General features: G+C 43.4%; 1 protein-coding gene across 1 annotated transcript in view; it reads right to left on the reverse strand.

The window, feature by feature from the left end:
• EVA1C (eva-1 homolog C) overlaps nucleotides 1–17,473 on the reverse strand; it is a 129,611-nt gene extending 112,138 nt beyond the window's left edge. Inside the window, exon 1 of the mRNA XM_007941284.2 lies at nucleotides 17,359–17,473. The gene's annotated coding sequence lies outside the window, so the exon portion shown is untranslated. The remainder of the gene's footprint in view (nucleotides 1–17,358) is intronic.
• Nucleotides 17,474–20,393: the final 2,920 nt, after the last annotated feature.

A 20,393-nucleotide genomic window follows, 5' to 3' on the forward strand; every position in this document is an offset into this window, starting at 1 on the left:
ATTGTAAATTTTGGTCAATGACATGAGACAAAGTATATGTGAACTGCTGTATGAAAAGTGAATTTACTCTGTAAATCTTCACCCAAATCCCAATAAAAAAAAAAAAAAAAGATTGTGAGGATGGCACAAGATCAGGCAGTGTTTCATAGGGTAGCTATGAGTTGGAGCCAACTCAAAAGCACCTAACAACAATAATTGTTCTTTAAGACTATTGAATGGTTTTTAGTATTTAATAGTTTCAATATGATGCATCTAGGTATATATATATATACACATATTCATCTGTCTTTCTTGGGATGGTTGCTGCTGAATCTTTCATAATTCTTAAAAATTAATTTAACATTCTTTGAATGCTGCTCCTCTTATTTTCCCTATTCTCTGCTTCTGGAACACTGTCTAAGTGTGTATTGAACCTTCATTCCATCCTCCATGTCCTATAAACTTTCTTTCATACTTTTTCATCATTTAATCTTTTTTGCTTCATGCTGAATAATCCAGTTTTATTTTCCAATTCCCAAATCTTCTCTTTAACCTATCCACTAAGCTTTTCATTTCTTTCTTTTAAAAAAAATAACTCTTTATTGTGATTTGGTTGAAAGTTTACAAAGAAAATCAGTTTTTCATTCAACAATTCACATACATTTTGTTGTATGTCATTGATTGCAATTTGCTCAATGTAACATCACTCCCACCACATTCTCTCTGTTTCTTGTTTCCATTCCTCTTTCTCTCCTAACACCTCTGCCTTCTGAACTTTGTTCTTGGACACATGCTGCTCTTTTGATCTCAAATGGTTGATTGTTCTAAAGAGTATCACCCTTCCTAGAGTTATTTTTTACCTTGTAGACCTACCGTTTGACTTCAGCTACTGGAGTGAGTTCAACTCCAGGTCCAAAGGATGGCCAATAGTCATAGTCTTGGGGGTTCCATCAGTCTCTATCTGACCAGTAAGCCTATTCTAATTTTTATAATTTTGAGGTTTGTTCCTCATTTTTCTCCCACTCTATCCAAGACCTTCTAATGTGATCCAGTTGGTAGTAGAAGCCAGGCACTATCTAGTTCTTCTGGTCTCAGGGTCATGGAGGCTAAGTTTCCTGGGGTCTATTAGTCCTTTGAATTAATTGTTTCCATATGTCTTTGACTTTCTTCACTCTTCTTTGCTCTGGACACAGAGAAACCAATAGTTGTACCTTAGATGGCCACTTCCAAGCTTGTAAAACTCCAGTCATTACTTACCAAAGTAGGATGTAAAACATTTACTTTGTGGACTATGTTATGCCAATTGACCCTGATGTCCTCTGAGACTATGGTCCTGAGTCCTCAGGCCCAGCAAGTCACTCCCTCAAGGTTTTTGGTTGTGGCTAAGAAGTTTTCACAACTTTGCCCCCTGTATGCTCTATGTATATTCCTGGATATATTTGCAACATACGTAAATATATATGAAAAAATATCCTCTATTAAACCTATATGTATTTGTGGATATAGTGCTATTCTCTTTCACACACATGTTCAGCTATGTGTCTATGTATCCACTCTTAGATTATAAACTTTTGATTTCGATGAATATGTTTCATGTTAAATAGATATATTTAGCTCTTTTTCAAATATGCCTGCTCTTTCTTGATAGTCTTTTGCTCCTTCCTTGTTTTATATTCCCTCTTTTAAGTATTTTAAACATAGTTATTTTATCACTCTAATGGATCATTCCATTATTTGAAGTCTATTGTTGGTTTTTAATGCTGACTATTGCTCACATGGGAGCTCTGGCGGCATAGTGCCTAAGGTATTTGACTGCGAACCAGAAGGCTAACCAGCCACTCCTCAGAAGGAAGATTGGGCCACCTTGGAAACCCAAGGAGGGGTCATTATGAGTCAGATGCAACTCAATGACAGTGAGTTTTTTATTGCTCATATAATGTGCTTTTGGATTCTATGTTCATAATCAGTGGGATGCTATTTCCAAGTAGGAATGTTTATATGTTTGTTTTTTTCCAGGTACCCTGGAGTACTACTAACCCTGGGACAACTTTATGTTAGTTTCTCAGCTTGAGTTTCTCAGTGAAGTAATGTAAATTCAAAACTCGGATTCTTGATAGGACAAATCTGTGGCTACATATTCGCAAGGGAAGTTTTTCTTTTTTTTCCTCTAACCCTGAATCCAGGCTGAGACAAGGTTTCCTTGTCATCTTTCTTTGCAGGCTGGCTGATGTGTTTCTCATCCACCTTTTTATGAAGGTTTAACCCATCAAGGTCCTGCTCTTATTAGAGGTCTTAGTTCTAACTCCTAACCTTACATTGGTCTAGTGCCTTGTCTCCTGGCCTTATGCAATTGTTAAATTCTGGTTATCAAGACTATCATAAGGTTGCAGTGTAGCCATAGAGAATTACCAGCTAACTTCTTTAGTTCTTTGCTCCTTCTTTGTTTTCTTTCCCTGGTTTTATCCTCATACTTAGGCACTCATTTACACATTAAAGGGTGTGTGGTCTATTTTATCCAGAAGTTCTAGGTGTTTTGTTTGTTGGGGAAATATTTTCAGAACATCAGTTCCATCATAGTTCCTGAAACAGATTACAGATTCTATTCTGTAATCAGTTCTTTGGGACTGAGCAGGTCTATCTTTAGACAGGATATGGAATGAACAATACTTGCAAGTTCTGGGAGAGATGTGACTCTGTTTGATTAAGAGATAAACACTACAGAAGTATCATTGCTTTAAACTACTTCTCATTCATTTGTTTTCTTTTAACAATACAAATACTTTCTAATACTAATAATTTCTAATACTTTCATTAGTATTAGAAAAGCTTCCTGGGTTCAAATCCCAAAGAATTACTTAAACTCTGTGGTAGTTAAGGTTATGTGTCTACTTGGCTGGGTCTGGTTTTGAATGGCTGGGGAGCTGGAGGTAGTGATTCCCCATGATGAGGCTGGTAATTAACTCCAGGGCGGAATCTGCTATGAGCAGCCTTAGGGATGTGGTCTCCTTCCAGTATAAAAGAAGCAGCTTTGAGACATATCTCTGAGCCTTTTTTGGCATGTGTGGATCCAGCCTGTCGACTAGTGACCAGTCACCAGGGGGCAAGAGGGAGAAACAAAGCCCAAGGTCAAGGGGCCTTCACCCAACCCCTGGAGCTGGCACTTTAAACTCAGACGTCTAGCCTCCTAAACTGTAAGAGAAAAACTCCGTTTGTTAAAGCCATCTGCTTGTGGTATTTTCTTTAGAGCTGCACTGTTGTTGTTGTTATGTGCCGTCGAGTCGGACCCGATTCACAGCGACTCCTTCTTGAGTTTCTGAGGCAGTATCACTATGGAAGTAGATTGCCCAACCTTCCTTGCGAGGAGTGGCTGGTGGGTTTGAACCACCAGCCTTCTGGTTAGCAGTCAAATGCCTTAGGCACTACACTACCTGAGAGCTGCACTAGAGGACCAAAACAACCTCTCTTTGCCACAAATTTTTCAATTTATGATAGTAGTATCCTCATGATATGGTTGTGAGGACTAAATAATTTATATACACGAAGTACCTATAATAGTGTCTATGCTATGTGTTTGATAAATTAACAGTATTTTTTCAACTCATCAGCTCCTCTTACTTGTGCTGAAGGGAGCTAAGAAAGAATTTACTGCCTGTGCTTGGTCCACAGCTTTCACTGGAGACAGACACACACCCCGGCTTAGGGGTGGCAGTGGTAAAAAGAGTGAAATAACCCCAAAGGGGATGTGGAAACTCAGAACAAACTGGTCTACCACTTTTCACAACTTAGATTTTCCTTCCAATAATAAAATCTTGGTGAGTCTAGCATTTATATTAAGGGAGGCGCTCTGGTGGTACAGTGCCTAAGGCATTTGACTGCTAACCAGAAGGTTGGTGGTTCAAACTCAATAGCCACTCTGTGGAAGGAAGACCGGGCAATCTACTTCCATAAAAATTTACCACCTTGGAAACCCAACAGGGGTAACTATGAGTCAGAATCAACTCGGTGAGTTTGGTTTGCTTTATTTCTTTACCAAAACCAAAAAACAAACTCACTGCCGTTGAGTCAACTTGACTCATAGCAACCCCTCCTTGGGTTTCCAAAGTATATCTCTATGGAAGTAGATTGCTCAATCTTCCCTCCCAGGAGTGGCTAGTGGGTTTAAACTACCAGCCTTCTGGTTAGCAGTCAAAATGACTTAGGCACTACGCCACCAGAGCTCCTAAAAGGAAGATGCAAAAACACCAACCTCATTAAATATGGACAGAGTATCACCCAAGTTTCACAGTCCCCTTCCCCTTTCCTCTAGGTCCATTGCTCAGTTCAAATGGCTAAACCAGATAGATTCTGGGTTCGAATCCAGCCTGTAAGTTTTACTAACAGTTGTGGAGTTTGGGGTGGGGGAGAGAATGGTTAGTGTGCAAGGCAGGAAGTGGGTATAGGTAACATGAGGAACAAGTGTGTCCGTCCCCCCCCCCTCCCCGCATGTTATTCCTAAAGTGGTGTTTTTTCAAGAATTTTTAAGGCAGGGCTTCAAACTGTTCATTCCAGTTCAATCTCCTGCTGAGAATTTGCATTTCCACCAAAGATATATTGAATCACAATCTACATTTCAACAAGATCCCAGGTGATTCTTATACATACATAAGACTCACCTAGGGATAGGCAAGACTCACCTGGGGATCCTGTGAAAATGTAGATTATGATTCAGTAACATCTGAGGTGGAAATGCAAATTCTCGGCACAGGGTCAAACTGGAATGAACTGGTTAGAAGCCCTGTTTTGAAGTACTAAGCTAATATTGAAAAGCCAGCAATTTGAACCCTCCAGTAGCTCGATGAGAGAAAGATGTGGCACTGTTTGCAAAGATTTACAGCCTTGGAAACCCTATGGGCTAGTTTTACTCTGTTCTGTAGGGTCACTATTGAGTCAGAATGAATTTGGCATTAATAGATTTGTTTTTGTTTTTTAAGCTAACATGCCACCACCCATCTGTCAGTTTGCTTTATTGTGGTGGCTTGTGTGTTGCTGTGAGGCTGGAGGCTATGCCACTGGTATTTTAAATGTCAGCAGGCTCACCCATGTTGTTGTTATGTGCCCTCGAGTCTGACCCAAGTCATAGCAACCCCTCCTTGGGTTTCCGAGGCAGTATCACTCCAGAAGTAGATTGCCCCATCTTCCTTCCGAGAAGTGGCTGGAGGGTTTGAACCACCAGCCTTTTGGTTAGCAGTCAAGTGCCTTCAGCACTACACTACCACAGCTCGCAGGCTCATCCATAATGGACGGGTTTTAGTGAAGTTTCTAGATGGAAACAGACTAGGAAGAAAGGCCTGGAATCTATTTCTAAAAATTAGCCAATGAAAACCCTATGGATTATAACAGAATACTGTCCAATATAGTGCTGGAAGACATGCCCACCAGGTTAGAAGGCACTAAAAATACACAGTGGTCACAAAAATGGACTCAGGTATGCCAATGATTATGAAAGTGGCACAGGATGGATACACAGGCAAGCTGGGAACGTATGGGTAGGTGAATGGGATTATAGGCCATATATAGGTTTGGCAGAGAATATTTCTACATATTTATTTATATGTGATATAAATATATCCGTGCATATAGTAAATCAGAGGGCAACGTTAAAAAAACTTTTTAGCCATAACCTACCACCTTGAAGTAATAAATCACTGGGTTTGCAGGCTTAGGACCCCAGTCTCAGGGGACAGCTAACTCAGTTGGATGATATAGTTTACAAAGACAATGTTCTACATCCTACTGTGGTGCATAATGACCAGGGTCTTAAAAGCTAGCAAGCAGCCATCTAAAGCACAGCTATTGGTCTCTCTCTGTCTGAAGTAAGGAAGAGAGAAGAAAATCAAAGGCACATAGAAAGAAATAGTTCAAAAGACTAGGGGACCACAGGAACCTCAGCCTCATCAACCCTAAGTCCAGAACTTGATGGTGCCCAGCTACCACTACTGACCACTCTAAAAGAGGTCATACAGAAAGTCCTGGATAGAGTGTAAGAAAAACGTGGAACAAAACTTTAAAGAAAAAGACCAGACCTACTGGTCTGATAGAGATTGGTGGGACCCCCTAGACTGTGGCTTAGTCACCCTTCAAGCCTGGAACTGAACTCACCTCAGTGTCTGAACTTTAAGCCAAGGCCTCCAAGGTGAACAATAACACTAGAGGGATATGCACTTCTTAATGATGGGCCATATGAGAACAAGAGTGGTCTTTGCCCAGGGGTAAAACTCAGAAGGCAGGAAGAGATAGGAGAGTAGGACAAGTGGAAATACAAAACACAGGGAATAAGTGGGAAGAGTGATATTTATTACGTTGTGGGGATTGCAATCTATGTCACAAAACAAAATGTATGAATTTTTTAATGGAAAACTAATTTGCTCCGTAAACTTCCACTCAAATCACAATAAAAAGGTTTATTTATTTAAAGAAAAAAGGTGGCACAGGACTGGGCAACATTTCAATTTGTTGGACATGAGTCAGAGTTAAGTTGATGGTAACTAACAATGACAATACCACACTGACATAATTGACTGCAAATATCAATGATCTCCAAATTTTTTATTTTTGAAGCATTTTTTTTTCAATGGGTTCATTTGGAGAGACTCCACTGGCTATGCAGTCTAGTTGGCTGTGATCTTTACGGAAGCCAATCACCAGACCAGGTCCTTCTGCGGTACTGGTTGGTACTGCCAACCTTTGGGTTACTAGCTGAGCACAGATCATCTGTGCCAGAGAGGGACCTTAATGACCTCCAAATTTTTAAAACCAAGAATTCCATCATTAAAAAAATTCAAGAACATACCTCTCATATATGTACATTTATTTATAAATTACATACTGTTCTAGTGTCAATATGTACATTAATTAGAAGTAAAACTTAACTCCCTTTCAAGATCAGAAAGAAACAGAAGTTCTAATATTTTTCTCCTGTGTCACCCTGTGCACGCACCCACTTTGGTTTGATGGTGATGGAAGATGCTGAAGGAAAAAATGGGTAAAGGTCCTTCTACTCAGTGGGCAATCAAGACATTGGTGGTCACTCCAGGAACCATCTAGAAAAGCTAATCAAAAGGTGACACTTTGTTTTCTACCTTTCTCCCCACTCAACAACAGTGGAAGCTGAATCCCCCACCCTGATGTTAAAAACTCATTTCTTTGCTGGGAGGTCTTGAGCAAGTTAGTTAACCTCTCTGAGACTGTCTTCTCATCTGTAATGTTACTAATACTTTGTAGGGTTGCTATGAGGATGAAAGCAGATAACACTGTGCTCCATTAATTTACACTCCCTTCCTTTCTGTTCCTACCCTAAAACTGCTGCTAGGCTGCCCTTTCCAATAAAGGGCCAGGAGACCAAAGCCATCAATAACAGGATCACTTGCTTGATGAGATTCCTCTTCTCTGCTACAGAAAGAGCCAGCGTAAAATGTAGGTACTTTCCATGGAAACAGATGAGTGCATTCAGACACTTGTTCTTCGTCTCTTTTCTTCTGTGGCAGCTGGACAACTCCTTCAGACTCGCAGTTTGTTTGTCTTTGGTTACGAGCTGGCTTTTCACTCCGTAAAATTTTTGAATGTGAAGACAACCCTTGAATAAAAGGATGATGTGACTAAGACATAATAAAATACAAAGATGTGTGTGTGTGTTTGGGAAGGGAGTAATGATTTTCTAGCTGGGAAAATACAGTCCTGGTCTCTCTGGCCATAAGCCTTGGAGTAGGGAGAAAGGGAGTGTTAAGGATTGAATTGTGTCCTCCAAAAATATGTTGGAATCCTAGCCACTGTTGTTGTTGTTATATGCCATTGAGTCGGATCCGACTCATAGCGACCCCTCCTTGGGTTTCCAAGGCAGTATCACTATGGAAGTAGATTGCCCAACCTTCCTCCCGAGGAGTGGCTGGTGAGTTTGAACTGCTAGCCTTCTGGTTAGCAGTCCAATGCCTTAGGCACTTAACCACCAGAGCTCCTTCCTGAACTGTAGGAAAATAAATTGCCATTCTTTAAAATCACCCATTTGTGGTATTTCTGTTACAACAGCACTAGGTAAGTAAGAGAGGGGTCACCTGGTCATCATGCCTGTGTGCACCTGGGTGAAATGATGTACTGGTAGGTAGTACCCTTCCCCTCTGAGCACCAGAGCAGAAGTTCAATGCTAGCTGCAAATTTAGAATCACCTGGGGAGTTTCAAGGTGCTCTAGCAGCGTAGTGCCTAAGGCATTTGACTGCTAACCAGAAGGCTGGAAGTTCAAACCCAATAGACACTCCTCAGGAGGACGATTGGGTGATCTACTTCCCTACAGATACCACCTAGGAAACCCAAGGAGGGATCACTATGAGTCGGGATCAATTCAATGCCAGTGAGTTTGGTTTTATTTTTGAGTTTCCTTCCTGGACCAATTAAAGTAGCATCCCTGGGTGCAACCTACACTTCTATATATTTTTTAAAAAATTCTTCAAGTGATTGCAATGTACAACTAGGGCTGAGATTCACTGCTTGCCTGAGGAGAATGGGATGGTTCAATCCCTCCCAAATGGACAACTGTGTCCCCTCCATCAGGACCTAGTTCTCACACTGTTGTTCCCAAGAACAATTGAATCACTGTATTTCCACATTCTAAAATCCTCAGCCAATGAATATGGGACATGGTGGAGGAGTCCCTGGGTGGTGCAATTGCATAGGTGCTCAGTATTAACTGAAAGGTTGATGGTTTGAACCCACTCAGAGGGTCCTCAGAAGAAAGGCAATCTACTTACAAAAATTAGCTATTGAAAGTGCATGAGGTCCCCGTGAGTCGGAATCTATTTGACAACAATTGGTTTTGTGGTTTGGGTGGGTTTGGAGTTTCTGAGTGGTGCAATTAACACATTCACTGCTAACTGAAAGGTTGCCCCCAGAGGTGCCTTTCAGCCTGGCAATGTACTTGCAAAAATCAGCTATTGAAAACTGTATGGAGCACAGTTCTACTGTGACACAATTGAGGTCATCATGAGTTGACTCATTGCGACTGGTGTGGTTTTTTTTGTTTGGTGGGTTTATTTTGCAAATGATATGGTAACAATGCCATTTATTGCTTGCTTGGGTTACCAATGGCTGGGAGTGAACTGTCAGCCCAAGGAACCCCTTCTGTCACACAGGGAAATCTCTTTGAAGTCTGGGGACCTCTCAGAACAACGAAGGCCTTGAAGGCTGCCCTGTAGTCCTTGTTTTCATTTCCTTTCCCTGCTGCTTTCCCACATCCATCACTATATGCTGTAAGGTAAAATGAAGGTACAAATATATGGTAAGTACTACTGTGTCCCACCACTTGTCTGTCAGTTTGTATGCTGCTGTGATGCTGGAAGCTATGCCACCAATATTTCAAATACCAGCATAGTCACCCATAGAGGACAGGTTTCAGTAGAGCTACCACACTAAAACAGACTAGAAGAAAGGACCTGGTATTCTACTTCTAAAAAAATTGTTATTATTGTTGTTGTTGTTGTTGTTATGTGCCCTCGAGTCAGACCCTGCTCATGGCAACCCCTCCTTGGGTTTCTGAGGCAGTATCACTATGGAAGTAGATTGCCCAACCTTCCTTCCAAGGAGTGGCTGGTGGGTTTGAACAGCCAGCCTTCTGGTTAGCAGTCAAGTGCCTTAGGCACTATGCTAAATCTTATGAATACCAGCAGAACATTGTCTGATAAAATATGAATGGGGAAATGCTGCCTCCTCAAAGGAGAGTTAATCTTAATGCCAGGGATGGAGTAAAGCTTTCAGGATCTTCATATGCTGGTGTGGCACAACTCAAAATGAGAAGAAACAGCTGCAAACACTCATTAATAATCAAAACATGCAGTGTACAAAGTGTGAATCTAGAAAAATTATAAGTTGTCAAAAATGAAATGGAATGAATAAAGATCAATATCCTAGGCATAAGTGAGCTGAAAAGAACTGGTATTGGCCATTTTGAATTGGGCAATCATATGGTCCAGTAAGCTGGGAATGAGAAACGGAAGGGGAATGATGTCAGATTCATTATCAAAAAGAACATTTCAGGATCTATCCTGAAGTACAGCACTGTCCATGATAGGATAATATCCATATGCTTACAAGGAAGACCAGTTAATGCCACTCTTACTCAAATTTATACATCAACCATTAATACCAAATATGATGAAACTGAAGATTTTTACCAACTTCTGCAGTCTAAAAGTGATCAAACATGCAATCAAGATGCACTGATAATTACTAATGATTGCAATGCAAAAGTTGGAAACAAGAAAGATCAATAGTTTGAAAATATGGCCTTGGTGATAGAAATGATGCCAGAGATCTTATAACAGAATTCTGCAAGACCAACAATTTAGTCATTGCAAATACCTTTTTTCAACAATATATACGGTGACTATACCCGTGGACTTTGCCAGATGGAATACAGAAGAATCAAAGCAATTAAATCTGTGGAAAAGGATGATGGAGAAGTTCAATATTACCAGTCAGAACAAGGCCAGGGGTTGACTGCAGAATAGACTATCAATTGCTCATATGCAAGTTTGAGTGGAAACCAAAGAAAATTAAAACAAGTCCATGAAAGTGAAAGTATGACTTTGAGTATATACTACCTTAATTTAGAGACCATATCAAGAATAGATTTCACTAATGACCAAAGACCAGATGAGTTGTTGGACGACATCAAGGACATGATACATGAAGAAAGCAAAAGGTCATTAAAAAGACAGGAAAGGAAAAGAAGACCATAATGGATGTCAGAAGAGATTCTGAAACTTGCTCTTGAATGGAGGATAGCTAAAGTGAATGGAAGAAATAATGAACTGAAAGCTCAGAACAGAAGATTTAAAAGGGCAGCTTGAGAAGATAAAGTAAAGTACTATAATGAAATGTGCAAAGACCTGGAATTAGAAAACCAAAAGGGAAGAACACAGTCAGCTTTTCTCAAGTTGAAAGAACTGAAGAAAAAATTGAAGCTTCAAGATTTACTATTGAAGGATTCAAATGATGCACTATTGAACAATGCAGGAAACATCAAAAGAAGATGGAAGGAATATGCAGAGTCACTGTTTCAAAAAGAACTGGTTGATGTTCAGCCATTTCAGGAGGTAACATATGATTAAGAGCCAATGGTACTGAAAGAAGTCCAAGCTGCACTGAAAGGCATTGGCACAGGATTAAAAAAAAAAAAAAAAAAGACTCTAGGAATTGAGATGTTTTCATCAAACAGATGGAACACTGAAGGTGTTCATTTGTCTACACCAAGAAATTTGGAAGACATCTACCTGGCCAACCAACTGGTTGTTGTTAGGTGCCATAGAGTCATCTCCGACTCATAGCGACCCATGCACAGCAGAATAAAATACCACCTGGTCCCACGCGAGCTCCGCAATCCTTGCTATACTTGACCCCATCACCACAGCCACTGTGTCAATCCATCTCGTTGAAGGCCCTCCCCTCTTTCATCAACCTCCATCTTACCAAGCATGACATCCTTCTCCAGGGAATGGTCCCTTCTGACAACATGACCAAAGTAGGTGAGACAAAGTCTGGCCATTCTCACTTCCAAGGAGCATTACAGCTGCACTTCCTCCAGGACAGATTTGTTAGTTCTTTTAACAGTCCATTGTACTTTCAGCATTCTTCACCAGCACCACATCTGAAAAGCATCAATTCTTCTTCGGTCTTCCTTATTCATTGTCCAGCTCTCACATGTATATGAGGCGATTGAAAATATCATGGCTTGTGTCAGGCGGACCTTCGTCCTCAAGGAGACATCTTTGCTCCTCAGCACTTGAAAGAGGTCCCTTGAAGCCAACTTGCCCAGTGCTATACATCGTCTGATGTCCTGACTGCTGCTTCTATTGGCATCAACAATCACCTGGAGGAGATGCATATTTGTGTCCATTCCAAAGACAGGTGATCAAACAGAATACAGAAATTATCGAACAATTTAATATCAGGAACTCGATGGCTAAGGCACTTAACTGTTAACCAGAAGACTGGTGGTTCAAACCCACCAGCCACTCCTCAGAAGGAAGGTTGGGCAATCTACTTCATAGTAATACTGCCTTGGAAACCTATGAGTCAGATCCAACTCGACAGGAGTGAGTTTGGTTTGGTTTTGGTTTTTATCATTAATATCACATACAAGTAAAATTTGGTGAAGTTAATTCAAAACTGGTTGCAGCAGTATATTAACAGCAAACTGCCAAAAACTCAAGCATGGAATGAGGTACACCACTGCTGATGTCAGAAAGATCTTAATGAAAGCAGAGAGTGACAGAAAGATGTTCATATGTGTTTTATTGACTATGCAAAGGCATTCAACTTTGTGGATTGTTACAAATTGTGTAAAACATTGTGATGAACAGGAATTCCAGAACACCTAATTGTGCTTATGTGGAACCTGTACATAGACCAAGAGACAGTTGTTCAAACAGAACAAAGAAATATTGCATGGTTTTAAATCAGGGAAGATGTGTGTCATGGTTGTATCCTTTCACCATACTTATTCAATCTGAATGCTGAGCAAATGGTCCAAGAAGCTAGATTAAATGAAGAAGAATTCAGCATCAGGTTAGAGGAAGACTCATTAATAACCTGTGATACGCAGATGACACAACTTTGCTGGCTGAAAGCAAAGAGGACTTAAAGCACTTACTGATGAAGATCAAAGCTTTTAACATGGATTACATATTAACATACCAAAAAAACCAAACTCACTGTGGAGTCAATTTCAACTCATAGCAACCCCTCCTTGGGTTTCCGAGGCAGTATCACTATTGAAGTAGATTGCCTAACCTTCCTTCTGACGAGTGGCTGGTGGGTTTGAACTGCCAGCCTTCTGGTTAGCAGTCAAATAAATGCCTTAGGCACTACACCACCAGAGCTCCCACATATTAACATAGAGATAACAAAAGTTCTCACAACTGGACAAGACCAATAAGCAACACCATGAAAAATGGAAAAAAGACTGAAGTTGTTAAGGAATTAATTTTACTTGGATACTCAATCACCATCCATGCAAACAGCAGTCAAGAAATCAGATGACATATTGCAATGGGCAAATCTGCTGGGGGGGGGGAACTCTTTAAAGGGTTAAAAAGCAAAGTCGTCACTTTGAGGACAAAGGTACACTTGACCCAAGCCATAATATTTTCAACTGCGTCATATGCATGTGAGAGCTGGACAATGAATAAGGAAGTCTAAAGAAGAATTGATGCCTTTGAATTATGGTGTTGGTAAAGAATATTGAATATACCATGGATAGCCAGAAGAATGAACAAATCTTTCTTGGAAGAGGTACAGCTAGAATGTTCCTTAGAAGCAAGGATAGGGAGACTTTGCCTCACATACTTTAGAGATATTATCAAGAGGGACCAGTCCCTGGAGAAGGACATGATGCTTGGTGAAGTAGAGTGTCAATGAAAAAGAGGAAGATCCTCCATGAGATGGATTGAGACAGTGGTTGCAACAACAGGCTCAAGCATAGCAAGGATTGTGAGGACGGCACAGGACTGAGAAATGTTTCTGTTGTACAGAGGGTCATTGTAAGTTGGAGCCAACTCAAGGGCACCTAACAACAACTACTGTATCAAAAGTCAGGAGGTCTCTAGGAATTCAAGTGGGAACCAGGAGGATTTCCCGCCCTTTCCTTCCCTCCCTTGTCATGTCATCAATCACTTTGAATTTCTTTGAGAACGAAGAAAAGAAAAAAAAAAAAAAAGAACAGTACAGAAAGTAAGGAATGAGGAGACTATATGCTCTCAGAAGAAAAGAATAGAATAAAACAAAAAAAGTGAGCACAAACTGAGGAACTATCACAAACTAAGTCTGAGAGACACAGCAAAAAGTCACTCTTTAAGGGAGAGGGAAGTGTAGGAGATCCTTTGCTTTTGATGGAGGGAACTCAAAAGGGTACCCCTCCTTCTTCTCAGCTATTACGCCCAGTTCCAATGCCCTGCCTTGTTCTCTAAACAAAGAGAATGATGGGATAACATTATTCTTTAAAAAAAAAAAAAATCAATGATACATTTGGACCTCCTGGGCCAAATCCTCAGCTTGGGAATGTAGTCAGCAGAACTCCATCTCAAGGAAGAAAATGGAAGAAAGCCAAGCACATTGAGCATGGGATTAAGGATCAGAGACACTAATTTTGCATGAATTGCTCTTGCCATCCCTGGGATGCGTTTTTAATGCAGTAATGATAGCCTCCCAGTGGCCCCTGGCAGTACCTCAACAACTCCAGCCATGGGAGAGAAGGGGGTGTTTTGAACGCCTGTTTCCCAGCAGGCTTGGAGGTGATTAGCACAAGTCACGAGCATGTAGAGGGAGGAGGAAGCCACCATGCAGCCTCTGGCTTATTAAGTGGGAGGTCCAATGCTGGAATCCCCAGGGAAAAAAATCAATGACCCAGGAAAATGACACCAGCTGACAGCTTTAGTAAAAGGCCCAAGGAAGAGTTACAAAGAAGAGAACTTCTTCAGACTAAATCACTTTTCAAAATTCTGCACTGCTAGCTGGGACCCTTGACATTCTGGCATTTTCTTTCAGGTGGGTGGACATCCCAGCCTCACTGAATCCCCTGTTCACAGGGCAAAGGGGTTCTAAGTTCCCTTCAATCCCCCCGAGGTTTCAGTTTTTCATATTTCCCTTGTTTAGAAACACAGATCTCCAACCAGGGATATTGCTGTAAGGCTCAGCAGAGGTGTGGGGATAAGGAGATAAGTCTACTGTTCCTCTATGGATTTCTAGTTTCTGTATACTCTTCCAAGCTCATAAAAACAAACAGGACTGGCTATCCCAGGAAGGCAGGCAGTGGGTTTTGAGGCTGTAGGCAGTTTGGAGTTACTGACCAGGATCCATCGCTTCAATTAAACATTCAACCGAACACTCAGGTGGTTTCATCTTTGGAGCTTAAGACTCTTCTTGTATGCTGCAGTTCACATGGCTAGAGGTCCCTAAAAGTTCATTAAGTTTCAAGTCAAAGTAGTCACCTTTGGGAGATACATCTTTCCTCCCTGAGACTTTTCTGATGTTTTCCCACTTCCACACAAAGTTGAAGTTTAAACTTGAGTATGTCTGTGGTTTGGGAGGACATTACTTCTCTTTAAAAGGACACTTTTAAAAGACTAGGATCAGCTCCCTAGTCTGCAGGTCTCCAGAGAGCCACATTGCTTGGAGGAAAAATGGGGTCTGGTTGTTGATCAACCTGGCAATATCACCACCTACTGCTGGCTTAAGGAGTTTTAAACCCTGAGATTTATTTCTCCACAGAAAGCAGAAGGAATTCCTGTTATCATTTGTGTTATTTCAAAGAACGTGCATCAAAGCATCCATTTCCCTCAGGATATATAGCCTGGCTGGTAGCTCCTCTGGTGGTGCAGTGGTTAGACATTCGGCTGCCAACCAAAAGGTCAGTGATTTGAACCTACCAGCCACTCTGCAAGAGAAAGATGAAGCGGTCTGCTTCTGTAAAGATTTATAGCCTTGGAAATCCCACAGGACAGTTCTACTCTGTCCTATAGGGTCGCTATGTGTTGGAATCCACTTGATGGCAGTGGGTTTTTGGTTTTTGATAGCTCCAGGAATCCCTGAGTGGAGCAAATTGTTAAGTGCTCGCTTGGCTACCAACGGAAAGATTAGCAGTTTCAATCCACCCAGAGGCGCATTGGAAGTAAGATCTAGCAATCTATTTCCAAAAGATCACAGCCATTGAACACCCTGTGGAGCACAGTTCTACTCTGATACACATGGGGTTGCCATGAATTAGAAACGACCCACAGCAATGGATTGTTTTTGTTTTGTTTGTCTTGTTTCTGACAAGCTCCAGTCCCATTTGTAACAGTTGCCACAAACTTGTGTGATAACCTGTAGGATGCTACAAGTATGACAGCTGCTTCACTAAAGAAACAAACTCTAAGTGTCTATAATCTGTGAGAACAAACTAATGGTTGCACCTCAATTGACTTAAAGCAATATTTGTTCATGGAATGATGTCACCAAAAAGGGTTTGTCAGGTTTCAACTCTTTCAATATTCAGGGCAAGAAAGTGACTGAGTTCAGCATTGCTCTCCAAAGCTCAAATCAGCAAATACCAAACTTTTCTTGCAGTCATGAAAATTCTATTAAAATAGAAAGTCAATAGCACTTGAAAAACTCAGTGCATTTTCCTAGCACATTTATCACAACGTTCTGACCTCATGGTGCTTGATTTTAAAGGCTTCAATTTGCTTGCCAAATAGGCATATCTTGGCTTCCTTTGCCATGTGGGAAAACTGCCTTGGTATTAAATATTCAAAGCAAAAGACCTCTGACCTAAGGGCTCTCAGCTAACAATGACATTCTCTGTAAGTAAACTAGAAGCTCAACTTAGCTTCTGGTTTGTCAGTGTTTTCTGCCATGTACTAGTCTACTGTACAAACAGGGCTAAGAAGCAACTCTTTTACCATGATTATACTGTAAAAGGCCCTGCGCTTCAGAGCCCTATGGGACTAGGCAAAGTCTGGACTTGGCAGAAGGTCCCTGGGGGAAGGGAACTTGGGGTTGAAAGCTACTTCTGAGGCTGGCCTGGGTTGGGCTGGGGAAAGGTGAAGGCCTCCAGCCTCTCCAGAGGGAGACCCAGGTCTGTTACAATCAATTGTAAGGACTTCTGTGACCCCAAGCAGTCACAACACTGAAAGAATGCTGCTCTCCAGCCATCATCAACCCAGAAACTTCTTTCACTTCGTATCGCTACACTTGCAACACTATAACTACCTGAGACAGCTGGAGCCTTGGCCTGAATCCCCAAAAGAAAAGCCCCATTATTTTTTTGTTATAGGAGACTGGTACTGGAGAGGAAAGGTTGGTACCCTTTGGCAGTAACGTCATGGTCTCTCTTCTGTAAGCTTCTCCTCTCTCACTGCATCTCTACCAGACCCCGGTCCCCACCAGCATCCCTCCCAGACTGCCGGCGCGTACTTTGAGTCCCTTGGGCACTCTCCTTACATGGCCACCAAGAACGCTGGTCACAGCGCAATCAAGTGCGACTCCTTGGACCACTGCACGTGCTTTTCACAGCGCTGGGCGCGGTGCAGGCTCAGCTCACCGAGCCACCAGCGGACAAGCGTCCGCCAGATCCCGGATGAGGTGCTGGGAAATTGACGAAGTCAATAGCTAGGCGAGAAACTCCAAACATATCACCTACCCTTCTAGGGGACCTCTCCTGCTGCCACCCCGATGCAGCCATCTGCATGCCAAGGGCTCACACAAGGAAAACAAACAACAACAACAACAAAACTGTCTATGAGCGCGTCCCAACTTTAATCCAACCCGGCCGTGCAATCCACCCCGGGGCGCACGGGTAGGGAGGTGGCTCTTACCGGAGAAGTCCGTGAGCGCTGCGATCTCTTTGGAGCAGACCAGGACAGTACAATAGAAGAGGCGCAGGAGCTGTCCGGGGGGCTCTACCTGCCTGCGGAGGCCGGGATGCTGAAGGGGCTGGGACGCAAGAGACCGGCGCTCTTGTCCCCGCAGGAGCATGATGCGGGGTGCTAGAGGATCGCTGAGCCGAGGGCAACGTCACATGGCGGGGCGAGTCTGTCTCCAGTAGCTCCGTGGCCCCACTCCGGCTCCTCGCCCCAGCTGCCGGTGCCTCTCCCCGGCGCCGCCAGCTGGAGCACCCCAGTCAAGGGTAGGGGGCGGAGAACTGGGGCGGGGCGAGGAGTCCCGGGAAGGATTCGCGTAGTTTCCCGAGGAAGAAATCTCCGCCGTAACGGCGCGGGAGGAAGCGAAGGGGGGCAGAAGAGAAAGCGTAGCCTTCGTGCCCCGCGGCTGGCGAGACCGGTCCCCGACGTGCCGCCCACCGCGGAGAGCGCCCCCAACAGCGCGCAGAGGGCAGCGCAACCTGAGCGGCTTTCACGCCTGGGTCCCCGCCCCGGAGACGGCCCTGCACCCCCGGCCCGGCCCGCGCTGGCCTGGCGCCAGCCTCTCCCTGGCCGCTGAAGGAGCGCGGCCGGTGCCCGTGACGCACTTTGGAGCCAGCGCCGCGCGTGCAGCTGGGGCGCCCAGGGAGGGGCGGACGCCGCGGAAAGGTGGGTCCTGGGGGTATGAAGGCCGCCAGCGCACCTTTGGACCCCAGCACTGACATCTCTGCGACCACTCCGTGCTTTCAAGTGCTTCAGTCTGGAGGCGAGACACACACAGTTATCCCCATTTCACAGAAGAGAAGGCTGAGTCCCGGTGCTTTGTCCAAGCTCACGGAGCTAGGACGGAACAGATGGCTCCAGAGCCGGTTTCTTTGAGCTAGGACCGCGCTTCCTTTGGCACTGGTTGACTGCAGCGCGCAGAGGATTTGACCTGGGTGGGGAGTAAACAGCTGCCGAGCGCTAATAATTGGGCTTTGTTTTGAAATGGGCCACAACAACTTTCTGAACCTCTCTATTACACGCGGACCAATGTTTGAACGCCTAGTCCGTGGGCGCGGAACGACCTGTGTGGCTTATTCTACGGCGAATCCAGGGCAAGTCCGTGGGGTTCTGCGGCTGCGTGCCGAGTGCGGGTGCCCGGGGCGGAGCGACCCAAACCAGGAGCACTACGGGGAGTCCCGGCCCGGGCACCACAGGCGGGAGGAAAGAGAGCTGAGCCCGCTGGCGGGCAAGCGCAAGGCACAAAGTGCTCTCGAACACCGCGGGGGAGCTGCCAAGTTCTAGGCGGGCCCGACGCGGAAACGTAAAGAGGCCCAAGGGCGGGACCAGGCGGACTGCCCTTACCGGCCGGCAAGCTCCGGACGCCCTGAGCAAGGCGAGAAGGCCTAAAGAAAGGAAACTGGGACTCGCTGGCTCCGTGTGAAACCCTCCTGGAGAGGGCTGCAAGGATTCCAGAGGGGTGGGTGACATTGGGTCCCGCCGAGTGCTCCAGCAAGGACTGCCTGGGCAGAAAAGGGAGTCCTTGTCCTTCTTCCTCCATCTGGAGGTGGGTTGGCAAGTGATAAACATCACTTATTTGTTGTGGGGGAGTAGTCTGCCAAGCACAATTATTTAAAAACTTACATTAAAATAAGAACTCAAACTTTTCAATAATCTCTGACATAGGTATTCACTCACTCACTCACTCACTGCCATCCAGTTGATTCCCACCGACCCTCTTTGACTTTCCAAGGCGGTAAATCTTTACTGGAAGTAGGTTGCCTAGTCTTCCTTCCTTGGAGTGGCTGGTGGGTTTGAACAACCAACCTTCTGGTTAGCAGTCAAATGCCTTAGCTACTACACCACTTGACATAGATAGGTATTAGTGTACTCTTTCTAGGTTGGGGAAACTGAAGCTTGGAGGGATAGGTAAGAATGCCTAGCACTTAGGAGGCACTCAAAAAAAAATGTTTATTCAACCCTATGGTTGGGTAATCCTACTTCTGTAGTGATACCGCCTGGGAAACCCAAGGAGGGGTCGCTGTGAGTCGGGCCGACTCAACGGCACATAACAACAACAACAACATAGAAACTCAGAAGAAAGAAAAGTGGGGAAGGAAGTGCCAGCTTCAAAGAAGGGGAACGCTTATGAAATTAATCTGGGGCAAGAAGAGGGGTCATCTTTTCCCCGAAGGCAGTGGAAATGATATTTCTCCTATTTCTTTATCCTATGATAGAATTTGAACAATAAAAAGCAGTCATAAACTAAAAACAAACAAACCCATTGCCATAGTTGATTCTGATTCATAGTGACCCCCATTGGGTTTCTAAATCTTTATGGAAGTAGATTGCTTCATCTTCCTCCTGCAGAGCAGCTGGTGGATTTGAACCACCAACTTTCTGGTTAGCAGGCAAATGCCTTACCCACTATGCCACCATAACTCCTTAAAAAGCAGTCATAACCACTGGGTTATTCAGCAACATGACAGTAGTTGAAATCAAAGTGAATCCAGTCTGTGAGGGATGGGACAAGTAATAAAATGTTCCCAAAATATTAATATTCATAACAACCTTTAGAGATAGGTACTAACCAGAACTGGCTACCTAATTTATTGATAAGTACAAAGTGAAAATATGGTTGTTGTTTTTTTTTTAAAAAATATTACAAGTTTCAATATACTCCTCAGAAGGAAGGTTGGGCAATCGACTTCCATAGAGATACTGCCTCAGAAACCCAAGGAGGGGTCGCTATGAGTCGGAATCAACTCGAAGGCAGTGAGCTTGTTTTATTTCTTTTCTAAGTGTACAATTTAGTGGCACTGATTATGCTCAGAATGTAGTAAAACCATCATCATCTATTTCCAAAACTGTTTCATTACCTCAAGCAGAAACTCTGTACCCACTGAATAATAACTCCCCATTCTCCAAACTTCTGGCCACCTCTAATCTACTTTTCTTTTTTTTTCAAATTGTGATTTGGGTGAAGATTTTCAGAGAAAATTCACTTTCCA

Source organism: Orycteropus afer, unplaced genomic scaffold (assembly GCF_000298275.1).
Source record: "Orycteropus afer afer isolate SDZICR_OR568_19922 unplaced genomic scaffold, OryAfe1.0 scaffold00078, whole genome shotgun sequence".
Lineage (NCBI taxonomy): Eukaryota > Metazoa > Chordata > Mammalia > Tubulidentata > Orycteropodidae > Orycteropus > Orycteropus afer.